The sequence below is a fragment of the Pinus tabuliformis genome, chromosome 8, assembly GCF_031772625.1.
Source record: "Pinus tabuliformis cultivar Carrire ecotype Pingquan chromosome 8, CPIR1, whole genome shotgun sequence".
NCBI lineage: Eukaryota > Viridiplantae > Streptophyta > Pinopsida > Pinales > Pinaceae > Pinus > Pinus tabuliformis.
Window position 1 is genome coordinate 1,436,024,881 of NC_142294.1, and position 24,311 is coordinate 1,436,049,191.

At 41.2% G+C, this 24,311-nt stretch overlaps 1 protein-coding gene across 6 annotated transcripts in view; it reads right to left on the reverse strand.

The window, feature by feature from the left end:
- Window positions 1–23,495, reverse strand: part of LOC149241070 (branched-chain-amino-acid aminotransferase 5, chloroplastic-like) — a 209,980-nt gene extending 186,485 nt beyond the window's left edge. Inside the window, exons 1-2 of one of the 6 annotated variants that reach the window (XM_089373863.1) lie at window positions 23,078–23,495; window positions 6,479–6,564 (exon numbers count right to left, since the gene is read on the reverse strand). The gene's annotated coding sequence lies outside the window, so the exon portion shown is untranslated. Of the gene's footprint in view, window positions 1–6,478; window positions 6,568–21,566; window positions 21,804–23,077 lie in introns of those variants that run through there. The other 5 variants (XM_089373862.1, XM_089373865.1, XM_089373864.1 and 2 more) reach the window with 5 other exon arrangements.
- Window positions 23,496–24,311: the final 816 nt, after the last annotated feature.

A 24,311-nucleotide genomic window follows, 5' to 3' on the forward strand; every position in this document is an offset into this window, starting at 1 on the left:
ACTACGGCTATTACTGCTTTAATGATGCTTTTGCACTATTGCTGCAACTACTGCAATAATGAGTTTGATCTCCCCAGATCCAGAAGTACTAGCTTCCATAGGGCTGCTCCCTTTGAAACTAGACTCCCTTTGAGTCTCGATCCCCCTATGGGAAATCTCTCTACTCCCTCCTGACAACTCACACAATCCTCCTGTACTGGAAACTGGACTACGAAGCTCTGCGCTGGGAATCTCCTGGCTGGAACTGCACCTGCATACTGCAACTTCGCAATTCACACTGCCTGTGTCACTGCAACTAGTTCTGCAACTGTCTTCTAGATACTGACTGCAACTAGCTATGTAACTGTCCTTTGAATGACTAGTTGTGTCTGCTGACACTTTGATCCTCTTACTATTGATTATGTTGGGCTCCCATAGCACGGATACTGATCCATGTGAGAAATCTGCAGCAACTAGATCTAATTTTCTGCTCTTCCATGGATCCTGCCCATCCATGGCCATCTATGGAAAAATGTCGAATTCCTCCTCTTCTCCTCTGCACAGCTGCTGCCCAGCGATTCGCACTCTCTTCTAATGTGAGAAATCCTGCACACATCTATTGTTGATCTACTAAGATAATTCCAACTTCTTTCCTAGAAGTCCTCTAAGGAAGAAATTCCCTCAGTATGTGCTCTTCTCCCCTCTGACGTCTTTCTGCCCGACAACTGCTTGCAGAAAACTGCGTCACACCAGAAACCCCTCTTCGTTGAAGCTACTGTTGTGCTGCTTCTTCTACCGCTAACAAATTTCGATCTGGAAATCCTACCCCTCTATCGACTCACTCAGAGAGAGATTTACCACGAAAATCTAGCCCTCCTGGCTTGAACTACGCAATCCCTCAAGGGATTCGAATTGCTGCCTCTGCAGGAATTTCGAACTCCCTTCCTTCTTCAGCGTTGGGCTCTTCCAATATTGTTCTCTTGTTTCACCTACAACTCTGATACCATGTGAAAAGTTGGATGCCCAAATTTCTACTGCAGCAACTGATTAATTTTCTCCTACTTGTTAATTTCTGAATCAAGTTACTTACTGTTTCCTACAGTAAATATAGAAACCTGCATTCTACACCATTTAAATTATAAGAGCAAACAAGAAACTGAACAAGAAAGAAATACAACACATCTACACAATTATTTTTGGACAAATGTCCCCGGAAAAACCCAGTGTGGGAAAACTAGTGCAGCAACGGAGGGTTTTATTATTATGCAGTAGTAATTATGAGTACAATTCGTTGGATGCCAAAATGGCTATCCTATACAAAGAGAAACTGGACAAAACAAGTATTCACTGTGAAAATTTGGATACCCAAATTTCTATTGCAGCGACTGATTAAGTTTCTCCTACTTATTAATTTGTTAATCAAGTTACTTATATCGAAACTAATATACTGCAGTCTAGACCATTTAAATTATAAGCAGAAACAAGAAAATGAACAAGAAAGAAATACAACACATCTACACAGTTATTTTTGGACAAATATCCTCGAAAAAAACCCAGTGTGGGAAAACTAGTGCAACAGTTGAGGGTTTTATTATTATGCAGTAGTAATTCTGAGTACAATTCGTTGGATGCCCAACTAGCTATCCTATACAGAGATAAACTGGACAAAACAAGTAGTGAGATACTCTCACCCTATCACTGGAAGAATCTGGCACTGTTCTCGTGGAGAAGAGCTTCTGTGTCCTTTCTGCGTCAGCCTCTGCACAGAACTGAGTCAACCCCACGCAGTCTTTGCGTCACCTCTGCTACGGAATGCATTGCTCCTCCTTTAGACCCTTTGCTAGCTGGAAACTTCGATTTTCTACCTCCCGGTCTCACCCTGGCTCCCGGCTTCTAAAACTCGATTTCCTTACCAGGAATTCGATCTCCCTCTAGGCTCTGCGTTGCCACTGCCTTAGCTGTGCATGGACCAGTGTCAACTTCTCTGGACATCATTCTGCCAGCTCTGCATGGAACAGCATCAGCCTCTCTGGACAACATTCTGCCAGCTCTGCGTGGGCCAGCATCAGCCTCTCTAGACATCGTTCTGCGCTCTCTGCTTTGTACTCTCCACCGGGAAAATTTCCCTTCGCATACTATCCCTGCCCCTCAATGCAAAAGCTCACTTCGAATTTCTCATGAGCAACGGCTCTACTTCAGAAATTCGATCTTCTGAATTCTACTAGATGTGTTCTCCTAGTGCCCCTTAACCCTCTTCCTATATCTTTTTGTTTGACAACCAATTACCCAGATTAACTTCTAATCAATGTCTTAGATAATTTTGGCTTGATCCTCGTCTTCTTCTAGAAATGACACCCACAGTTTAGATTAATACCCATTAATTATTTTAATTTCCTAAGTTTAGACTTAGGGTCCCATTAAAAAAAATTAAGTATTTTAATAAAATTGTCTCGGAGTGGAATTTCCCAAAACAATTTGTGGGTATTGGAGAATGCATGTGTCTAAGCCTCCCTGCAAATTTTGAGACTTAGAGCAAATCCGATGCTATCAAAAATCAATACTCCCTCTTAGCGAGAAATGTGCTCTAGCAATGCAACCTGCTGAAGCATCACTCTGTTTTGTAACATCTCCTTCAGTGTCGCTGATGTCTGACATCCTGTCCACCAACTACTAAGCAAATGTTACATATGTATTGCCACTGACCCTTCCATTGTCAACATTGCATCCGTACTGCAACTCCCTCTCAATTCTGCATCCGTGTTGTCGCTGGCACTGGACTGCCAACTGCATCTGCACTGCAACCTTCTCCAATTGCTGCTGCTACAACATCGGCAACGGAAAAGCATCCCAAATTATTGAACTGGTGTTGAGTATGATGTATCTCGTTGCTGGAGTTCTGACTGCTGTTAGTCTTTGCGTTGACCCTCTGAAGCCTTTTTGCTGTTGTTGACCTCTGCTTTGTGCCATCTACACTGCTGCCAACTCTGCTATGCAATTGTCACTCTCACTCTCCTCTGCACCAACTGACATTGGTCCATCCTGCTACTAATCTGGGCTTCCGTAGCAAGGAATTGATCTAAGAGGTGGGCTCCTCAAGGATCCTGCCCATCTGCAGTCCTTTCGAACTACAGCTCTAAATCAGCCCACCTCCCCCCTGGAGGTATGACTGTCAACATGGTGAAATATGATATACTCATACTACGGCTATTACTACTTTGATGATGCTTCTGCATTGTTGCTACAACTACTGCAATAATGAGTTTGATCTCCCCAGATCCAGAAGTACTAGCTTCCATAGGGTTGCTCTCTTTGAAACTAGACTCCCTTTGAGTCTTGATCCCCCTATGGGAAATCCCTCTTCTCCGTCCTAACAACTCACACAGTCCTCCTGTACTAGAAACTAGACTACGAAGCTTTGCGTTGGGAATCTCCTGACTGGAACTGCACCTGCATACTGCAACTTCGCAATTCACACTGCCTGTGTCACTGCAACTAGTTCTGCAACTGTCTTCTAGATACTGACTGCAACTAGCTATGCAACTGTCATTTCAATGACTAGTTGCGTCTGCTAACACTTTGATCCTCTTACTACTGATTATGTTGGACTCCCGTAGCAAGGATACTGATCCATGTGAGAAATCTGCAGCAACTAGATCTAATTTTCTGCTCTTCCATGGATCCTGCCCATCCATGGCCATCTATGCAAAAATGTTGAAATCCTCCTCTTCTCCTCTGCGCAACTGCTGCCCAGCTATTCGCACTCTCTTCTGAAGTGAGAAATCCTGCACACAGCTACTGTTACTCTACTAAGAGAATTCAAACTTCTTTCCTAGAAGTCCTCTAAGGAAGAAATTCCCTTAGTATGTGCTGTTCTCCCCTCTGACGTCTTTCTGCCTGGCATCTGCTTGCAGAAAATTGCGTCACACCAGAAACCCCTCTTCGTTGAAGCTACTACTATGCTGCTTCTACTGCTAACAAATTTCGATCTGGAAATCCTACCTCTCTATCGACTCACTCGGAGAGAGATTTACCACAAAAATCTAGCCCTCCTGGCCTGAACTGCGCAATCCCTCAAAGGATTCGAATTGCTGCCTGTGCAGGAATTTCGAACTCCCTTCCTTCTTCAGCGTTGGGCTCTTCCTATATTGTTCTCTTGTTTCACCGGCAACTCTGATACCATGTGAAAATTTGGATGCCCAAATTTCTACTGCAACATCTGATGAATTTTCTCCTACTTGTTAATTTATGAATCAAGTTACTTACTGTTTCCTACAGTAAATATCGAAACCTACATTCTACACCATTTAAATTATAAGAGGAAACAAGAAACTGAACAAGAAAGAAATACAACGCATCTACACAGTTATTTTTGGACAAATGTCCCTAGAAAAACCCAGTGTGGGAAAACTGGTGCAGCAGCGGAGGGTTTTATTATTATGCAGTAGTAATTATGAGTACAATTTGTTGGATGCCCAACTGGCTATCCTATACAAAGAGAAACTGGACAAAACAAGTACTGAGATACTCTCACCCTATCACTGGAAGAATCCGGCACTGATCTCATTGGAGAAGAGCCTTTGTGTCCCTTCTGCATCAACCTTTGCACAGAATTGCATCAACCTCTACACAGAACTGCGTCAACCCCATGCAGTCTCTGCATCACCTCTGTTGGGGATTGCACTACTCCTCCTTCAAACCCTCTGCTGGCTAGAAACTTCGATTTTCCTCCTCCTAGTTTCACATCCCAGCTCCCGGCTTTTGAAACTCGATTTCCTCAGCAAGAATTCGATCTCCCTCTAGGCTCTGCGTTGCCACTGCTTCAGCTTTGCGTGGGCCAACGTCAGCGTCTCTGGACGTCGTTCTGCCATCTCTGTGTGGGCCAGCGCCAACCTCTCTAGATGTCATTCTGCCAACTCTATGTGGGCCAGCGTTAGCCTCTCTGGACATTGTTCGGCGCTCTCTGCCTTGTACTCTCCGACCAAGAAAATTTCCCTTCGGATACTATCCCTGCCCCTCACTGCAAAAGCTCACTTGGAATTTCTCACCAACAGCATCTCTACTTCAAAAATTCGATCTTCTAAACTCTAGTTGATGTGTTCTCTAAGTGCCCTTCAAGCCTCTTCTTATATCTTTCGGTTGGACAACCAACGACCCAGATTAACTTCTAATCAATGGCTTAGATCATTTTGGCTTGATTCCCGTCTTCTTCTAAAAAAAGTTACACCCACGGTTTAGATTAATACCCATTAATTATTTTAATTTCCTAAGTTTAGACTTCGGGTCCTATTAAAAATAATTAATTATTTTAATAAAACTGTCTCCGGGTGGAATTTCCCAAAACGATTTCTGAGTATTGGAGAATGCATGTGTCTAAGCCTCCCTACAAATTTTGTGACTTAGAGCACATCCGACACTACCAGAAATTAACAATAACCACCACCCTAGATAATAATTTCTTCTCTCTTTACAGTCAGAGGCTGTGGAATATATTAACCTCTGCCCGTGGCAAGTTTTGTGATGGCAAACTTGGCTTTGCTCTCTCAATTTAGTCGCTTGGAGCTATATGGTAGTAAGAATTTAACAGGGGGTTCCTAACTTCCTATCTCTCCCGATGGGCTTTGGCTGAGCTAGTTGCAGGGGTCCTGTTTGGCAGCATCAGGAATGTGGTCACTATGGATTATGGGGATTGCGTTCAACTCGCGGTTTGCTGCTCAGTACAACATGGCAACAAAGACATTGCAGGAGGACCTAGATGCTGCGGAACAGTAGTTGACAGTGGTAGAAGGCATCTCGAGCTCTGGAGAGGAAGTCTTGATGAGTATTCTCTTGCACCAAAAGCGTCGATTGGATATAATTGAGCAGGCGTTTCTCAGTATTATTAATTCAAGTCAGTTACCAATGCAGCCTACTGTGAACCTCCTTTGTGCATTGGTTCGATGTTTCCAGGTTTCAGTGTGGAAACTCCCTCTCCCTCAGTTCAGAATGGTCAGCCTCAAGCAAACAATGCCACCTCTCCTGATAACCTATCTTTCTCTAGCAAATAGCAGTGAGTGTTTTGTCTTCTGAGGGTCTCAATATTTTTGTATCTAGTAAATCTCTGTAAGAATGGGTATTATGGGTGATTTGGGAATTACAAATCATGAATAGAAAGCTATTGCAGCTCCCTGGCACTACACGGATTATTTATTTATGTAACCGATCTGTGTGCATTTGCTGCAGTCCTTTATATAAATAGAATTTACCATTTTATGTTAAAAAAAAAGATGCTTAAGTCGTAACTGTGACCATTATATCTAACAATATCATGTCTCAAACTATGTCTGCAATGTGCATAAAAAATATTTATTCTGGTTTTTCCTGTGTACATTTGTCATAACAGCTGTTCAAATCTTTATAAGAGAGATCGCATCATTTCAATATGTACATACGTGACCAAAAAAAATGGAGTAATCAAGGTTGTCAATCTACAATTTGGAGTTGAATTCATTGGAAAACTCACTCAGAGGCACTAGTGGCTACTGCTTCTGCTTGCGTGTGTAATGCTCCAAGATTGTGATAGCGAGATACGCAATGTTCCCTTCCATACTGCTGAAGAGATAGTTGAAACTTCAGAGAATATACATACAAAATAATCCCAAAGTAATATTTTTCTAAAACATGGATTTCACGAATGTTTCATTTTCATATCCACTAGGAAAATATCTTTTGATTAGCAAATACTATTGTCAATGCTATCCATGAATCAATTAAATGAAGTGAATATTTTATCAGGCTATATTAATCATCCACTCATTCATTGCCTTCATCAAAGATGAACATTATGGATTTGAATGATAGGATTATTTCAACAATTATTTCTTCTTGATTGTATTTCAGAGCAAATCACAAACAAAATGAACCAACAACGAACTATAGTGAAATTTTGTGCTTCACATTCAAGCAAACTTCCCTTTATGAGTATCTCAGGCAAGTAAAATTTTTTACTCAAAATATTGAATGTTATTATTGAGACTATAATTATTCATCATTTTCTTCTTCATATACTGTACACTCGTTTGTTAATTTTATTTTTTTATTTCAAACTTGAAAATTGTCTGCCTGTATGATTATGTATTGTGTAGCATATTTAGTACTTGTATAGAATACCATAAATTTATGTAGATAGAGGTCTAGATACATGTATTTTTGGGTGTACTTCTTGACTATGGTCTAGAGATTTCTCCCAGCTCTTCCCAAAATACCGTTTCTATAATACCATTGCTTTGAATGTTTTTAACATAGATTCTGGAAGCTTCAATGGAGAAAAATAGATTTGTAAAACCTAATTAGACAACTAACATCAACAGCAATAATGCCAGGTAGTTGAAAATATCTTTTGAACATTCTTACAACAAAAAACATGGATTGACAGGGTGACGGATGGTAATTTAATTCCAGAATATTGTGTCATTGTTCCAATAAAATCCTGTTGTTATATATGGAAACAATTTTGCACTTGGAATCTAAAATTTTCTTGAAGCTGGGCTGAGAATCTAGATTTTGAACATAAATACTGAAATCCAACAGAAATTTCAAACACTATATCTCTCATATAAAGGCTGGAATATGACTAGACAAAACTACTGGAAACATAGAGAAGCTAAGAAGTGAAAATTGAATTTAGAGGCTGGGATTTGTTTTTTACCCTTTTCTTGAGTTAAACTGGGTTTTACTGAAAACAGATCTAACTCTTGAACAACAAGAAGGAGCAGACTAGAACGTCAAAGTGATACTCACTATAATCAAAATTAGCAAATTCAGGACAGTACAAAAGGGGACAAAGAAACTTTCCTGAGAAAATATGAAAATATGAGAACCAACTTAGACCGAGCGACCCTCGAGAGAAGTATGGAGACTACACTTGGCCAAGAAGTAGTTTTCCACCAACTATCCACAACAAATATCCCAGACATGTCATTCTAAGGTTTAAAGTCTTTATTTCCCACTTTTTGAATTAATTAGACTGACTAGCTGTTGACATAATTAGATTGACTAAACTTGATCCGCAAACTCCCACTCTTTCAATAATTAGACTAACTAACAAAATTGGACAAACTGATTTATTAACTAGTGCTGGAGATGAATATCCTCGAGTATTGTAACATATTGTTCTGTCTGAAGGAGGTTCTTTCATGGTATAAGTTCAGTTGTTTAGGGGGCTGGCATGCTTAGGCGTACCAGTGACAAGTAGGCCAAAATATCGTTTCATATTAGCATTGATGACTTTGGAGGAACTGGTAAAATTAATAGCTATGGGAGAAAAATGAAGAGTGGCAATGCCCCCAAAGAAACTGTTGAATGGATGCTTCTGAAAGCTGGCAAGAATTTGGTGAACAAGGTCAAGAAGTAACTCATCTTTGAGACATAAGCTATTGCAGCTGCTGTGTCCTTATGTGTGAAATTCTGGGTGCATGGCCCTTGAAAGGACCTTAAATGCGATATTAAAGGTGAAATAGAGTTAATTTTTGGTTGAAATTTCACTGGTAGTGTAAAAGATGAGAAAGTAGCATTTCAAGTTTCAAGAAGGGCATGGTTCTGTAACAAGGTGGGATTATCATTATACAAGAAATCATTTTCTAGACCGCTATTCATATTCCCTTCCATTATGAACTTAGAGTGAGGGTTCTTTGAACAATGAAGATATGTGAAACTTGTTGGCCAAAAATGTTAACACAAGTGATTTGACTAGGTTTTTATTTCTAGGATATTGAGAATTAGGGTTTTGAGATGATTTTAGTTATATTCGATGTTATTGAGTAATGAATCAAGGAAACGTATGCTTTATGTATCTATAAATATAAATATTGAGAAAACTTTGGGAGAAAAAGAAATTTAGAAATATAAACCATATAAATTAAAGAAAACATGAGGCATTCAACTCAATTGAGCTAATATATGGGTTGTTGGTTGAGGTGTTCTTTGTTGTAGTTAATTGGAACAAAGCTTTGAGGCAGTTGCTTTTATATGTGTTTGAGATGGAGCTGCATCTCTTCTAGTTCAATACCACTTTGTCTAACATATACAATATATTTTCTTTAGCTTCATTTTGTCCATGATGACTTTCCCTAGTAGTATTTTAATCTTCCAATAGACGTCAATGGTGAGAAGGTACTAGTTCTATCTTCCTTGGGTGTTCCCTAGGTTGGGAATCCAATTCAAAATGTCTGCCATGACCTCTAAGTTCGAAGTGCAAGCTCGTTCAACTATCACTATTGCCTCTGGCTTCCTTAACTCTTTGCAAATTATTTCAGGTATATGCTTAGTGTACACCCAAGCCGAGGCTTCAACTTGTAGACGAGTTAGTGAACTCTGTAGTCCCCTTCAACTTTCACTGCCCCAACGAACACGAGCACACTACCTAACCATGATGGACTACCTAGAGAACCAAGACGCAAGTAACTAGACAAGTGTTAATTTTAGGTATGTTCTATGCATAGAGAAATTTATTTCAATTTTCACAGTTAGCTCAATATCTTTTCCAGATTAGCAATCACATCAGCATTAAAGTAAACTGCAGATAGAACATAAACATAAATCGCAAAAGACAAGCCAAGACAAGAGGACACAAGATGTGGCGCTAGCCAAGGACAAACCCCAATGTGGGGAAACCCTTGATCAATTCTTCTTATATGTTCTTCGATAGTTCAGCAGAGAGAGAGAGATAGTACATTTACATCAGAAGTCAACACTTTGACTTATCTAGATAAGAGCATAAATCATCTCTAAGAAGATGATACATGAGATTAGTTGAAGATATGCTGCTTCAACTAATTCTCCAAGGTGACTCCTTCACCTATCATTGTGCTGCATCTCGTCATCATGCTGCACCTCACCATGCTGCATCATGATGCACCCATCATCACAATGCTGGACCTCATGACCATACATCATACTGCTGCACCTTATGCTGCACTGTTGTCCCATGTGCCATTGTTTCACCACGCTGCCATTGTTGCACCATGCTGCCATAGTTGTCCCATGTGCCATTGTTGTACCATGCTAGCCACTGATGTCCTATGTGGCATATTGTTGTCCCACTGTTAACGACATAGCCGTTCCATGTTTGCTTGTTGTCCCATTGTTTTGTTGTTGTCCCATCACAGCCTTATATACCTTGCTACTGTCCAATAGCCTTGCCATACCTTGTTGTTGTCCCATGTCTCTTAGCAGCACCATGTAGCCCAGTTGTCCCATTTACTAGCACTGTTGTCCCTTTAACACTGTTGTTCCAAGTCTGCCCACACTACTGCTTATATTGTGATTGGTTAGGGTATCTGGCAGACCTCACACACCTATCTATTAGTCCACAAACAACCCTCAAGGACTGCAACACACCTTCATAATACACCTCCCCTAGCACGTTGTTGTTCTGGGCATGTTGTCCCTGTTTTGAGGTGGTTGGGACTACGGCCTACGACAGTCCCACGCTGCCACCTATAGCCCACTCAAAACAGGCTTCCCTTACCTTTTCGCTGCCCCAAACATACCTGTGTTCATCCTTCTTCAACTCGGCCTCCAAGCTCAGCTCCTCGACCCTCTAACAGCAGCTTGGTTAGCCCTTATCTCCCTCGTTGTCCTAGCCTTCTTGCTACGGCTTCCATATAGTTACCTTTCTCCCTTAGCGGAGTTCCTTGGGCTCCTTTGATGAGCTCTTGTGATGCTTGCTTGGACTGCGGTTAGGGCTGCTTTCTTAGGACTACGTTAGGGCTGCTTTAAGACAGCGTTAGGGTTGCCTTAGGATAGAGTTAGGGTTGCCTTCTAGGACTGCGTTATGGCTGCCTTAGGATAGCGTTAGGGTTGCCTTCTAGGACTGCATTAGGGTTGCATTCTAGGAATGCGTTAAGGCTGCCTTCTAGGACTACATCTAGGGCAGCCTCTTTTCCTCCAACGTCTAGGGCTTCCACTCCTAGATTTCTCTTCCACTAAAACCCAAAACACGTGGAGAGAAATCAAGACAGAAGTGTGTGTGAAATGAATCTCAAGTCATCTCCTTTTATACTAAAACGTTGAGCACATGTGGGGTTTATTTGGTTGCTGGCCAACCTTGACGAATTGTCTTATAACACAAATAAATTCATAACTCCATGAATACTTATCGGAATCAGATGACCTTTAGATCAATCCTACACCTCTCGATGAGAGGGATCCAAGAAAAATATCAACTGCCATAAATAAGATGACCCACATGGAGTTTGGCCCTAGTTGCCAATTTTAACACTCCCTCTCAACTAGGGAGAACTCCATCCGCTGATCCATCTGGCCAATTGTACTATCTCTGCCATCAGTGCCCTACACTGCTGAGATTTGCTCTGCTTTGCTGAACCATGAAGAAGAAGAATTGATCGAGAATGTCTTATACCATTCTCTACTGACCCGAAGTCAGTTCCATATGAAGAGAGTGTGTCACACCACTCTTACTAATCCCAGATCAGTTCCAAGAGAGTGAGTCATATCACTTTTACTGACCCAAAGTCAATTTTATTGATCCCAGATCAATATCACAAGAGAGTGTCTCAAACCACTCATACTGATCCCAGATCAGTTTCATTGATCCCATATCAATGGAGGTCATCCTAGCATAGGGAGTACGATAGATACAACAATACATCCATCGATAGTACTACTATGGTCCCTAACCCCATTTCCCTGCTCATTGGCCAAATGAGAGGTATTTCCCATGACTCCCAGACTACATGGGTAGGATGCCTCGACAGGAGAACCACTCATCCTATCCCTAAGTCGCCACGAGGTATCACAGGGGAATGTTGAGCTATTCACCCTGCACACAGCGCACCATTAGGGCAGGGTGAGTCGCCCTATGGTCGCTTGTTGCTCCATTAAGTACCACAAGCCCCCCAGAGCTCCCAAAGCTCAATGCATGCAACATGCAGGACCCTCATAAGAGGGTCTCTCAATAACTCCAAGTCGTTCGGGAAAGTCACAAATTTGACCTTTCCTCGAGGCTTCGACAGAATGTCTGCAATCTGTACATCAGTCTCAATGCGATGAGCCTCCTTGCTCATCAACGTACCATATCCCAGATAAGGTAGTATTTGATGTCTATATGCTGGAGCAATCATGGAATACGAGATTCCTCAATGATTGAATCCCCCTCTGGTTGAAATAGAAGATCACGGTGGTATCCATCATGTGTACAAACAGCTCACTAAAGAGCTTTCGCGACCAGGTAGCTTCACACGAGATCATACTCGTAGCTATGTATTCGGTCTCAGCGATGCTTATAGCAACCGTCTTCTGCTTCCTGCTCATCCAAGATATCGAAGCAGAACCCAAAGAGAACCAACACTCAAAAGTGCTCTTGTGATCCTCCATGCTACCCGCCAAGTCAACATTCGAACAATCATGCAGCTTCACATTTCCGGCAATGTCTCTCAATCCATGAGAGATTGTGCGCCGAAGATATCTCAGAAGATTCTTGGCACCAATCCAGTGAGGTTCAACCATATATGAGCCCAACATGCTAACTGCAAAACATACGTCCGGACGGAAGTTTACCAAGAACATCAATCCGAATGAGTTTATGAAAATCAAAGGCATTTCCCAAATCTGGTCCAGCATTACTACCATATAACTTCTGAAAGTTAAGATCCTCAAGGTAGTCATGGGCTTGCAGTTTACCATTCCACATCGGAATCCAACTCCCTCTTACTCTGCAAATGAGAGGGTCTGCACCTATCAGAAAATATGTCATCCTCAGAAGGTGCTGGTATGAGAGGTCTATCATCCACAACCTTCGAGCAATGGTTTGGATCGGCTTCACTCTTAGTGAATCTCAGCTTCATCAAACAGCTATCAATCCTCGCATATTAAGCCTAGGGTGTTTTGCTTCAATCCATAGAGGGCTTTCTTCCACCTGCATACATGAGATTCCCGATCATGAATCTCAAACCCCTCAGGTTGTTTCAAACCTGTGGACCTACTACATGAGGGGAATGGTCCCCTTGTAAGATTTTCCTTCCGTACATCTCAGTCATGTACCTTCATGGTCTTCTTGAATTCAAGCATCCCTGTCACCATATGACTCACATCGGGTAAGGCCCCATAAAGTAGACCTCTGGTGCAATAGATGAGATATGATCCCTAATGGACCATCCTACAACTTAATACAAATTTCCAACCCTGAACCCATGAGTAAAAGCATCTTTGAAAATTCTATTTTCAAACACGTACCTTTCCATCAATGAATGCCACCCTGAAACCTTTGGTCGGGTTCTTCTTGCGATCGGGTACATAAAAGAGATTTTGTAAATGAATCGAGTTACCCTCATTCAATTGAGAGGTAACATTCCCTACACCCTTTCCGGGATAGGTGGCATTGACTCCAAGTATAATCCCACGATTGTTTCCATCTCTACCAAATTAGAGAGTGCAACCTTCTATCTGATGAAGTGCCTGGGGTTCCTTGCTTTCTTTGAAGAGTTGGCTATTTCCTTGATGACCTGCATTACCTATCATTCCTCTGATCATTGAAGATGTCCCTGGAATGATTGTTATCATCATCAAGTGATGTGTCCCTACCATTCGGACACTCCTTCGCATAATGGTTGAACTTATTGCAAGAAAGGCATCTGCCTTTCCTTCCACCCTTAGATCCGGACTTCTCATTGAAGTGATCTTTAGATAGGTTAGCAGATGCTTCTACTATGCCACTCGGATAATATTCTCTACTTCGACCTCACCCTTGGTGAGTTTGAAGAAGGATGAGGAACCCATTGATCCTTTTGTCCTTTCCCAACTGTCTTCGGTGGTTGCTCTTTCACTCTTGCTTGGGCTTTGTCTTCACCTCAGCTCTGATACCATGTTAATTTTAGGTATGCTCTATGCTTAGAGAAATTTATTTCAATTTTCACAGTTAGCTCAATATCTTTTCCAGATTAGCAATCACATCAGCATTAAAGTTAACTACAGATAGAACATAAACATAAATCGCAGAAGACAAGCCAAGACAAGAGAACACAAGATGCGGCGCTAGCCAAGGACAAACCCTAATGTGGAGAAACCCTTGATCAATTCTTCTTATATGTTCTTCAATAGTTCAGTAGGGAGAGAGAGAGAGAAAGATAGTACATTTACAACAGAAGTCAACACTTTGACTTATCTAGATAAGAGCATAGATCATCTCTAAGAAGATGATACATGAGATCAGTTGAAGACATGTTGCTTCAACTGATTCTCCAAGGTGACTCCTTCACCTATCATTGTGTTGCATCTCGTCATCATGTTGCACCTCACCGTGCTGCACCATGTTGCACCCATCATCACAATGTTGGACCTCATGACCATACATCATACTGCTGCACCTTATGCTGCACTACTGTCCCATGTGCCATTGTTGCACCATGCTGCCACAGTTGTCCCATGTGCCATTGTTGTACCATGCTAGCCATTGCTGTCCTATGTGGCATATTGTTGTCCCACTATTAGTGACATAGCCATTCCATGTTTGCTTGTTGTCCCATTGTTTTGTTGTTGTCCCATCACAGCTTGATACACCTCAGTGATGCGGGGGAGCCCCCCCCCCCCCCTTCGAACCCGCTCCGAAGCGCGCTCCGGGCGGGAGCGGCTCGGGAGCGGGTCGGGAGCGCGCTCCCCAAATCGCTCCGGACGGGAGCGATTTTCAGGAGCGCGCTCCCGTAAAAAAATTTGCGCTCCCTGGTCTGTGAGGGAGCGCTTCAGGGAGCGATCGCTCCCGCACTCCCGGAGCGCTTTTTAATGCCCGGGAGCGATCGGGGAGCGATCGCTCCCTGATCGCTCCCGGGCATTAAAAACGCTCCGGGAGCGAATTTTAAAAATTCGGGAGCGATTCGGCGGAAAAAAAATTCCGCGCGGACCGAAAAAAACAAAAAATTTTAACTTATTTTTTTGGATTTATAAGCCCAATGGGCCAAAACAAATCATTTCAATGAGATTGAGCTTGAGTTTGAGAGCAAAGGAGCAAGGAGCAAGAGCTGAGGAGCAAGGAGCCAGAGCTGAGGAGCGAGGAGCAAGTGCCAAGGAGCGAGGAGCAAGCTTGCAGAGGTAAGTAACTTAATCATTTAGTTAGTTTAGCTGGTTAGGTGGTTAGTTTGGTTAGTTTAATTTACCTGTTTGAGTTTAAAGATCATTAATTTAAATTAAATTATAAATTAAATGAATTAATCCCAATAAACTAAATTAATTTGCAGATTCAAGACTCAAACCCTACAAACATCAAACACGATGGACCTGGGGATTTTTTATTGGCATTTTCCTCTTCTGGTCCCTTTTCTGGTTATTATGGTGGTGGAGAGTAGGAAACGGAGGGGGCCTGAAACTGAAGAGGTGGATGAAGAAGCCGGAGGAAGTCAAATAGGTGAAAACCCCAGTGAGGAGGATGTGGAGGAGGGTGAACATGAGGGTCAAAAACTAAACAAGACCAAACTCCATTGTGGAAATATGTTCAGAGGCCTGAAGCAGGGAGAGGGGGTGGAACCACTAAATTTCATTGCCCCCATTGCAATTCTGATTTCACAGGCTCATACACCCGTTTGAGAAGACACCTTTGCGGGAAAAAGGGCATGGGATGGAGAGAAACAAATAGGAATCAGAACTTGCGACAAGGTGTCAACCAGTGATGCGGGGGAGCGCCCCCCCCCTTTCGAACCCGCTCCCGAGCGCGCTCCGGGCGGGAGCGGCTCGGGAGCGGGTCGGGAGCGCGCTCCCCAAATCGCTCCCGGACGGGAGCGATTTTCGGGAGCGCGCTCCCGAAAAAAATTTGCGCTCCCTGGTCTGTGAGGGAGCGCTTCAGGGAGCGATCGCTCCCGCGCTCCCGGAGCGCTTTTTAATGCCGGGAGCGATCGGGGAGCGATCGCTCCCTGATCGCTCCCGGGCATTAAAAACGCTCCGGGAGCGAATTTTAAAAATTCGGGAGCGATTCGGGGAAAAAAATTCCGCGGACCGAAAAAAAAACAAAAAATTTAACTTATTTTTTTTGGATTTATAAGCCAATGGGCCAAAACAAAATCATTTCAATGAGATTGAGCTTGAGTTTGAGAGCAAAGGAGCAAGGAGCAAGAGCTGAGGAGCAAGGAGCCAGAGCTGAGGAGCGAGGAGCAAGTGCCAAGGAGCGAGGAGCAAGCTTGCAGAGGTAAGTAACTTAATCATTTAGTTAGTTTAGCTGGTTAGGTGGTTAGTTTGGTTAGTTTAATTTCTGTTTGAGTTTAAAGATCATTAATTTAAATTAAATTAATAAATTAAATGAATAATCCCAATAAACTAAATTAATTTGCAGATTCAAGACTCAAACCCTACAAACATAAACACATGGACCTGGGGATTTTTATTGGCATTTTCCTCTTCCTGGTCCCTTTTCTGGTTATTATGGTGGTGGAGAGTAGGAAACGGAGGGGGCCTGAAACTGAAGAGGTGGATGAAGAAGCGGAGGAAGTCAAATAGGTGAAAACCAGTGAGGAGGATGTGGAGGAGGGTGAACATGAGGGTCAAAAAACTAAACAAGACCAAACTCCATTGTGGAAATATGTTCAGAGGCCTGAAGCAGGGAGAGGGGTGGAACCACTAAATTTCATTGCCCCATTGCAATTCTGATTTCACAGGCTCATACACCCGTTTGAGAAGACACCTTTGCGGGAAAAGGGCATGGGATGGAGAGAAACAAATAGGAATCAGAACTTGCGACAAGGTGTCAACAAAAGATAGAGCCAAATACATAAAGGAAGAGGAGGACGCCCAATACAAAGCAAAAAGATCAAGGGGTTTCTTTGAAAGCTCACAAAGAACTCCTTCAGCATCCTCCCAAGGCAGTGGATATGGACATGGAGGCTCAGGGTCATCATCTTTACGCCGTAGAACCATATCAGATTTCCTTGATGAGGGGTGTAGGAATGATGTGGATTCAAAAATTTACAGGTTCCTCTATGCAAATGGGATACCATTCAATGTTCTACGCTCACCTTATTGGCACGAAATGGTTTCTGCCATAAATGATGCCCCTAAAGGATACAAGAGCCCTGGGTATGACAAGGCAAGAACAGTTGGCCTTGATCATGAAAAAGCAAAAATATCACATTCTTTGATAAAATGACAAGTTCTTGGACTGACAATGGGGTGTCCATTGTATCTGATGGATGGACAAATGTAAAAGGCAAGCCATTGATAAGTGTTCTCGCTGTGTCCCGAAGTGGTCCCATTTTTCTAGCTGCACATGATTACTCAGACAAGTTCAAGACCGCTATCAACATTGCAGAAGCATTGCTTGAAACAATTGAGCGTATTGGCCCATACAATGTCATCCAAGTCATCACTGATAATGCTCCTAATTGTAAGGCAGCGGGAGCAATTATTGAGGATAGATACCCGAACATATTTTGGTCTGGATGTTTGGTTCACACATTGAACCTTCTGTTGCATGATATTGTCAAAAACAAAAATGAACAATACCAATGGATGGTGATTTGTACAAGAAGGAAAAAAATGATAAAATTTATTACAAATCATAGCAATACCCATGGCCTTTTCCGCAGTCACTCGAGATTGGAGTTGCTGAAGATTGCGAGGACTAGATTTGGTAGCTATTACCTCACCTTCAAGCGCCTTTTGAAGGTAAGAGAGGGTTTAGCTAGCATGGTATCAAGTCCAAATTGGCAGGTGTTAAAGGAAAGGGCTACAAATGTAGCTGACATTGCAGGTTTTGAAACGGTGGGTGGAGGAGGCCGCTCTTGATGGGCAGTTTTGGACAACTGTGAGACAGGTATTGGATTTCACCAAGCCAATTTATAACATGATTCGGTTTGCAGATACAGACAAACCAGTGATTGGTGAGGTGTATGAGCAAATGGATACCATGTTGGGGGAAATAAAAGACATTGTTAATAACAGAGATCCCGACTTGTACAATCTGATTCACGATTGTGTGTGTCAACGGTGGAAAAGGCTTAACCTTCCACTACATTGCTTGGCGTATATCCTTACGCCAAAATACTACTCAGATTCTTGGTTGGGCAAACCTGCAGCAGGGGGTGGTGTGTTAGGACCAAACCCCATTTAGATCGAGAGGTAACTAAAGGATATCTGGATGCATTAGAAAAGTTGGTGCCTGACAGGGAGGAATGTGCAGCTGTGCGCCTTGAAAATAGGCAGATACTTCACTGGCAGTGGTTTGTATGGTAACTTCCATGCAATGGACGACAAAGATAAATTTGATTCTCTCACATGGTGGGAAACATATGGCGGCGACGGACTTTTGCGAAAATTGGCATTGAAAGTTCTTGCACAGGTTGTAAATTCTTCTTCTGCAGAGAGGTGTTGGAGCACCTACAGTTATATACATAATGTGAAAAGAAACAGGCTCAACGAAAAACGAGCAGAAAAGCTTGGTTTATGTGCACTACAATTTGAGGTTGTTGAGCCATTACTGTGATCGGGCTAATGAAGATCCCACATATAAAATTTGGGACAATCACCCTGAGGACGACAATTTGGAAGATGGCATTGTACATATGGAAGAACTAGAAGATGAGCTTGTACGGGATGAAGCTGAAGCAGCTGCAGCAGCCATGCCACCTCCACCTCCACCATCCAGTTCTCGGGGCCCGAGTCTTGTTCCATTGCTGTCGCCACCTCCATCGACACCCTCGCGTGGAGGCTCTAGTTCTGGTCGTCGGTCTGGGCGGGAGACTCCTAGAAGACCGCCAAGACCTACTTATACTCCTGGAGACTCTCGTGGCAAGGGCACTTGTAGATTTACAGTTTACTTGTCTTTTTTAGTTTCTATTAGACTTGTGACTTGTCACTTTAGTTTTCATAACTGTTCAGTGTTGAGTTTTGAGTCCTTGACTCTTGACTCTTGACTCTTTCATATCATTATGACATTATGATATTTTTTGTAAACATTATATCACTGGTGACTGTGACAATGAAAATTTGAAGTTTGAAGTTGGGCCTTGGCAATTATAACTCATTGGTAATGATTGTGAATTATGAATATGATGCTTTGTGAAAGACTAAAGTTGTTTCATTTCATCTCATTATTCATGTTTCATTTTATAAATTTTTAACATTTCATATCATGTTAACAGTTAGAAGTTAAGACTTAGAAATATCTTCGATATTACTTCTTGTAATGGTTAAACTTGGCTTACAAGTACAACTTGTTACTTTGGTGATCAATGATGATAAATGTTATTGAATTGAATGTTATTTTAATTTATTATTTTACTAAGGTTGATGACGATTATAATTTCTAGATGATTGATGTGATATGGTTCAATGATCAATTTATGTTTTTTTATGTTTTTTATGTCTATTTCATCATTCTACATGTTTTTGTTGACATATATGTATCAAAAATTAAAAAATATAAAAAATATATATTATTTTAAAAAATCGCTCCCCGATTCGCTCCCAAACCGGGAGCTTCTGAAAATGGTCGCTCCCGCTCCCGCTCCCAAGTAACACTGATACACCTTATTGTTGTCCCAATAGCCTTGTCATGCCTTGTTGTTGTCCCGTGTGTCTTAGCAGCACCATGTAGCCCAGCTGTCCCATTTACTAGCACTATTGTCCCTTCAACACTATTGTTCCAAGTCTGCCCACACTACTGCTTATATTGTGACTGGTTAGGGTATCTGGTAGACCTCACACACCTATCTATCAGTCCACAAATAGCCCTCAAGGACTGCAACACACCTTCATAGTACACCTCCCTAGCATGCCGTTGTTCTAAGCATGTTTGAGCCCTCAAATCTCCACATTGTCCCTATTTTGAGGTGGTTGGGACTGCGGCCTACCACAGTCCCATGCTGTCACCTACAACCCACTCAAAACAAGCTTCCCTTACCTTTTCGCTGCCCCAAACATACCTGCATTCATTCTTCTTCAACTCGGCCTCCAAGCTCAGCTCCTCAGTCCTCTACCACAGCTCGGTTAGCCCCTATCTCCCTCGCTGTCGTAGCCTTCTTGCTGCGGCTTCCATATAGTTACCTTTTCCCTTAGCGGAGTTCCTTGGGCTCCTTTGATGAGCTCTTGTGATGCTTGCTTGGACTGCGGTTAGGGCTGCTTTCTTAGGACTGTGTTAGGGCTACTTTAGGACAACGTTAGGGCTGCCTTAGGATAGCGTTAGGGCTACCTTCTAGGGCTGCGCCTAAGGCAGTCTCTTTTCCTCCAACGTCTAAGGCTTCCACTCTTAGATTTCTCTTCCACTAAAACCCAAGACAAGTGGAGAGAAATCAAGATAGAAGTGTGTGTGAAATGACTCTCAAGGCATCTCCTTTTATGCTAAAACGTTGAGCACATGTGGGGTTTATTTGGTTGCTAGTCGACCTTGACAAATTGTCTTATAACACAAATAAATTCATAACTCCATGAATACTTATCGGAATCGGATGATCTTTAGATCAATCCTCCACCTCTCGATGAGAGGAATCCAAGAAAAATATTAGCTGCCATAAATAAAATGACCCACATGGAGTTTGGCCCTAGTTGCCAATTTTAACAACAAGAGAATTATGCGGTCTTGAAAGAATGTCGGGGAGAAGCAACAAAAGAGAAAGCTCTTTCTCTCTCATTGTGAGGTGAGGTGAAGAGAGCTCGCAACCAACACTGTGAACCAGTGACTCAGAGAAGGGAAACAACTTTGAGGGAAACTCCGAAGTCGGCATGGTCGAGAACAAAAATAACCATTGCATACAAGGGAGCTAGACGAAAATCAGGGCGAGGCAACTTGGTTGCTTCAGAAATGATGGCCCCCGCCCTCCACACAGTGTTAGAGTGGTTTGCCTAAACTTGACTCGATCAAGTTACTAGCAATTTTTGGGCTTCAAGTTTATGAGAACCATAGTTTTGTCCATGGTATTCATCTCTAATGTAGCCTATTTAAAGGTAAAAAGACTCCATGTTAATTGGTTATGGTGAGATCCCAACAACGGTCTCTTTAGACACCACACTTCTCTTGGGTATGATTAACATTAACCTTCTACAAGCTATCCAAGGTCTGAACCACATCCACCCGCAAGTATTTACTACATTGTTCAAAGATTTAGATGACACTAACACGTCATTCATGGTGATTATGCGAGATGGGGTGCCCAAAACTCATCACTTCTCACCCCATGCGGGGTTTGCTCTAATTAATATATATTTTAAAAAAAAAGAACTATATAAAAAATTTAAAATTAAAATCAATTAATTGATTTTTATTTTTATTTTTTTAATTTTAGAACTTTAGTATTAAATAGATTTGTCTTTAAGTGCAACTTTTTAGAGTTTCACTTAGATTTCTGACCGGTTGAAAAAAAATTGTGGTCAGAACTTGATTTGTGTTGTTTTAAACTAGTTTTTCACTATATATATGGATTAAACACCCTGAAAAACCCTTGGAGCACTTCCATTGTGTAGAGTTCACCCCTTAAACTTGTGATTTCAAAAGATCCCACTAAAACAACTCAGTATGAAATATATAATTTACAAAATAAATAAATAAGATTAGTTGAATGATTTCCAGGAAGAAGTAAAATTACTTAATAAATTATATTATATAGAAGCCCGATATTTACCCGATCCAACCTGCTAGCGATGCCCTGCGTCTGGTAGGTCGACGCGGGAAAGCCCACGAAAGCCTTAGAAAAGTAAATTGCATGTAGGACTGATATTATGCGATCCACCTTTCTCGCGATGCTCTGTATAAAGTAGCTGTATAGGGGGGGAAGCCGGTTTAGGACTGATATTATGCGATCCACCTTTCTCGCGATGCTCTGTATAAGGTAGCTTTATAGGGGGGAAACGGTTTATTAGGAAATTGTTACATTTATAAATGGATTCTTAAGACAATATAGATTTTGTCATTCAAATTTATCATTTTAAAATAAATTTTAACAATTTTGGAGATAAAAATTATTTTAAAAAAATCATTTAAATTATATTAAAAAATATTCATTATTTTTGTTAATAAAAATAATAAACATTAACTGTATGTAGGGCAGTTAATTAGCAATAGCCATATAATGAAGTATTATATAAATAGTAAGACTAAAAATTCAAACTTCTCCCTAAGTATTTAAAAATAACATATTAAATTAAGTTTAATTTCAAATTAGCTTTAATATCACATAGGATTATCTCCAACACTCTGCCTTCTACATGAAATTTGATACAAACTTAATCTAAAACTGTATACTAATTTAATATATACACTCCACCGGCCAACTCATTTACACCTGAAAAATAATATTCTTCTACATGAAATTTGATACAAACTTAAATCTAAAACTGTATACTAATTTAAAATATACACTCCACGGCCAACTCATTTACACCTGAAAAATGATATTATAAAAAAATCTTAAAAGCGCCTTTGCACCCTCCCGGCCAGTGAAGCAATCGAATGCTCCAAAAAAATATCTATGGACAGTCAAATTTGGTAAAAGTGTTTCAACCCAGGTTGACACCTAACTCATTACGGCCCACATTACATTGAAATGTGTCCCGTAAATAATATAAAAATCGAAAAAAAATCTAATTAAAGAGATTACGGACGCACTTTGACGGCCAGATGGCCGTCAACCTGATATGGAACATCAGTTTTGATCGCTGTAAATATTAATTAATAATATCTGCAAGCCAGCGATGGGAAAATTCCATTCTAATCTCATTCGAAGAGGTAGCGAGTTCGAATCACAGGACAAGCAGTCTACCGAGTGTTGCCATACACACACCGCACACTTCACAGAAAGCATCATACGCCTCGCAATAGGATTAATTTTCGAAACAGCACTCGCATCTGCGTAGATCACCGAACTTCTGCCAATACTCCTTTTTTTTTCTGCCATAACGCTTTCTAACATTCTCCAGACCTTAACTAAATGTTTCAAACCTTTAATTCTCACGAAGGAATTAAAAAGTTATAATGGTCTGAACAGAAAAATACAGGAATCTTTTAAATGCCATGGGAATTTGCATAATATTATGCTTCCGAGGAATAAAGGAATCAAGGAAACCGAAGCGCCTGGAGCACATGTAAGGGGTAAATTTTTGAATTCATTAAAGTAATTGACAGGGAATATCTTGCCTGGAGCGTTCCCGTCGAGGAATAGGGGGAGAAGAGATAGAGCTCCCTAGTCGAATCCGTGGCCTGTTGCTTTGGAAATTAAAATCTGCCCCCTTTGTCACAGGAAAATAGTGGCAGAGTTGCTCCGTCGCGTCTCGTTCTTCTTCTTTAGCGGCGGTAGAAGACACTGAGCGGCTTGTCGCCAGATTTGGGAATTTTATGAGCTGAGTCCTGAATCTCTGGCTACGGATTGCAGCCATAGCCATAATTATCGATGTTTCTTGTCTGAGCTGAGGAAGTAGAGGAGGTTCGGACGCTGATCTTTGATAATGATGAGATGATGAATGGAAGAATTTATTTATATTGAATCAGTTTGGCTGCAAAGGTCAGTATACAGTTCCGCAGCTTTAGGCCGTGACGATGGCGAGCGATTGGGACAGCGTTAGGCGTGACAATGGCTGGCGATTTGGGAGGGAATCTTATTTTGGAATTCTGGCTCGCTAACTTCCAAGTTACAAGGCTGTTGGCGATCTTACGCCCTACCAGTTTTGTCGTCATTTTGTAGATTCTGTTGACTTTAATGAAATTAAATCAAAGCAATGCTACATCACTGAAAATAACGGCAACAAATATATAGCCTGCGAATGGCAATTAAATAAGCTAGCCGTATATGCTCTCGCTTTTGGAATACTAGTTTGTTAACTTTTAAGGGTGGGTATATTTAGTCTCAGTTTATTTGATGTTATTGGCCGGTTAGTTATTTTTCGCTGAAAAATACTAAGCTGCCGATAAAACAGCAGGCTGTATACACCCACAATATATTTTTACCCACCTTATATTCATTACGTACCAACACAGCAGTTTCATTGTGTTACGGAACTTTTGCAACCATACGGTTTCAAATTCTCTGACCAGTAATGTCGATTCAATCAATGCCAGAAAAAAGTAGGTTCCCTTCTTTCTGGAATTTTATACTATTTTATCAATTTAGGCGGTTAGAGTTCATGATGAAAATTTAAGGAAAAAATATTTATATTTTTTTTAAATATTTTATAAAGGAAAAAAATTAAAATTTTTAAATAGAAATCTTAAAAATAATAATAAAATTAAAATTTTAAATAAAAGCATCTTAAAACATAATAATAATAATTAAATTTTAGGAATGTATTATATTAATTTATTTTATAATAAGTTTGTTTTTAACTTTGTATTTGGTTGTTTTTTATCAAATATTTTTACAAATTATTTCAGAGTT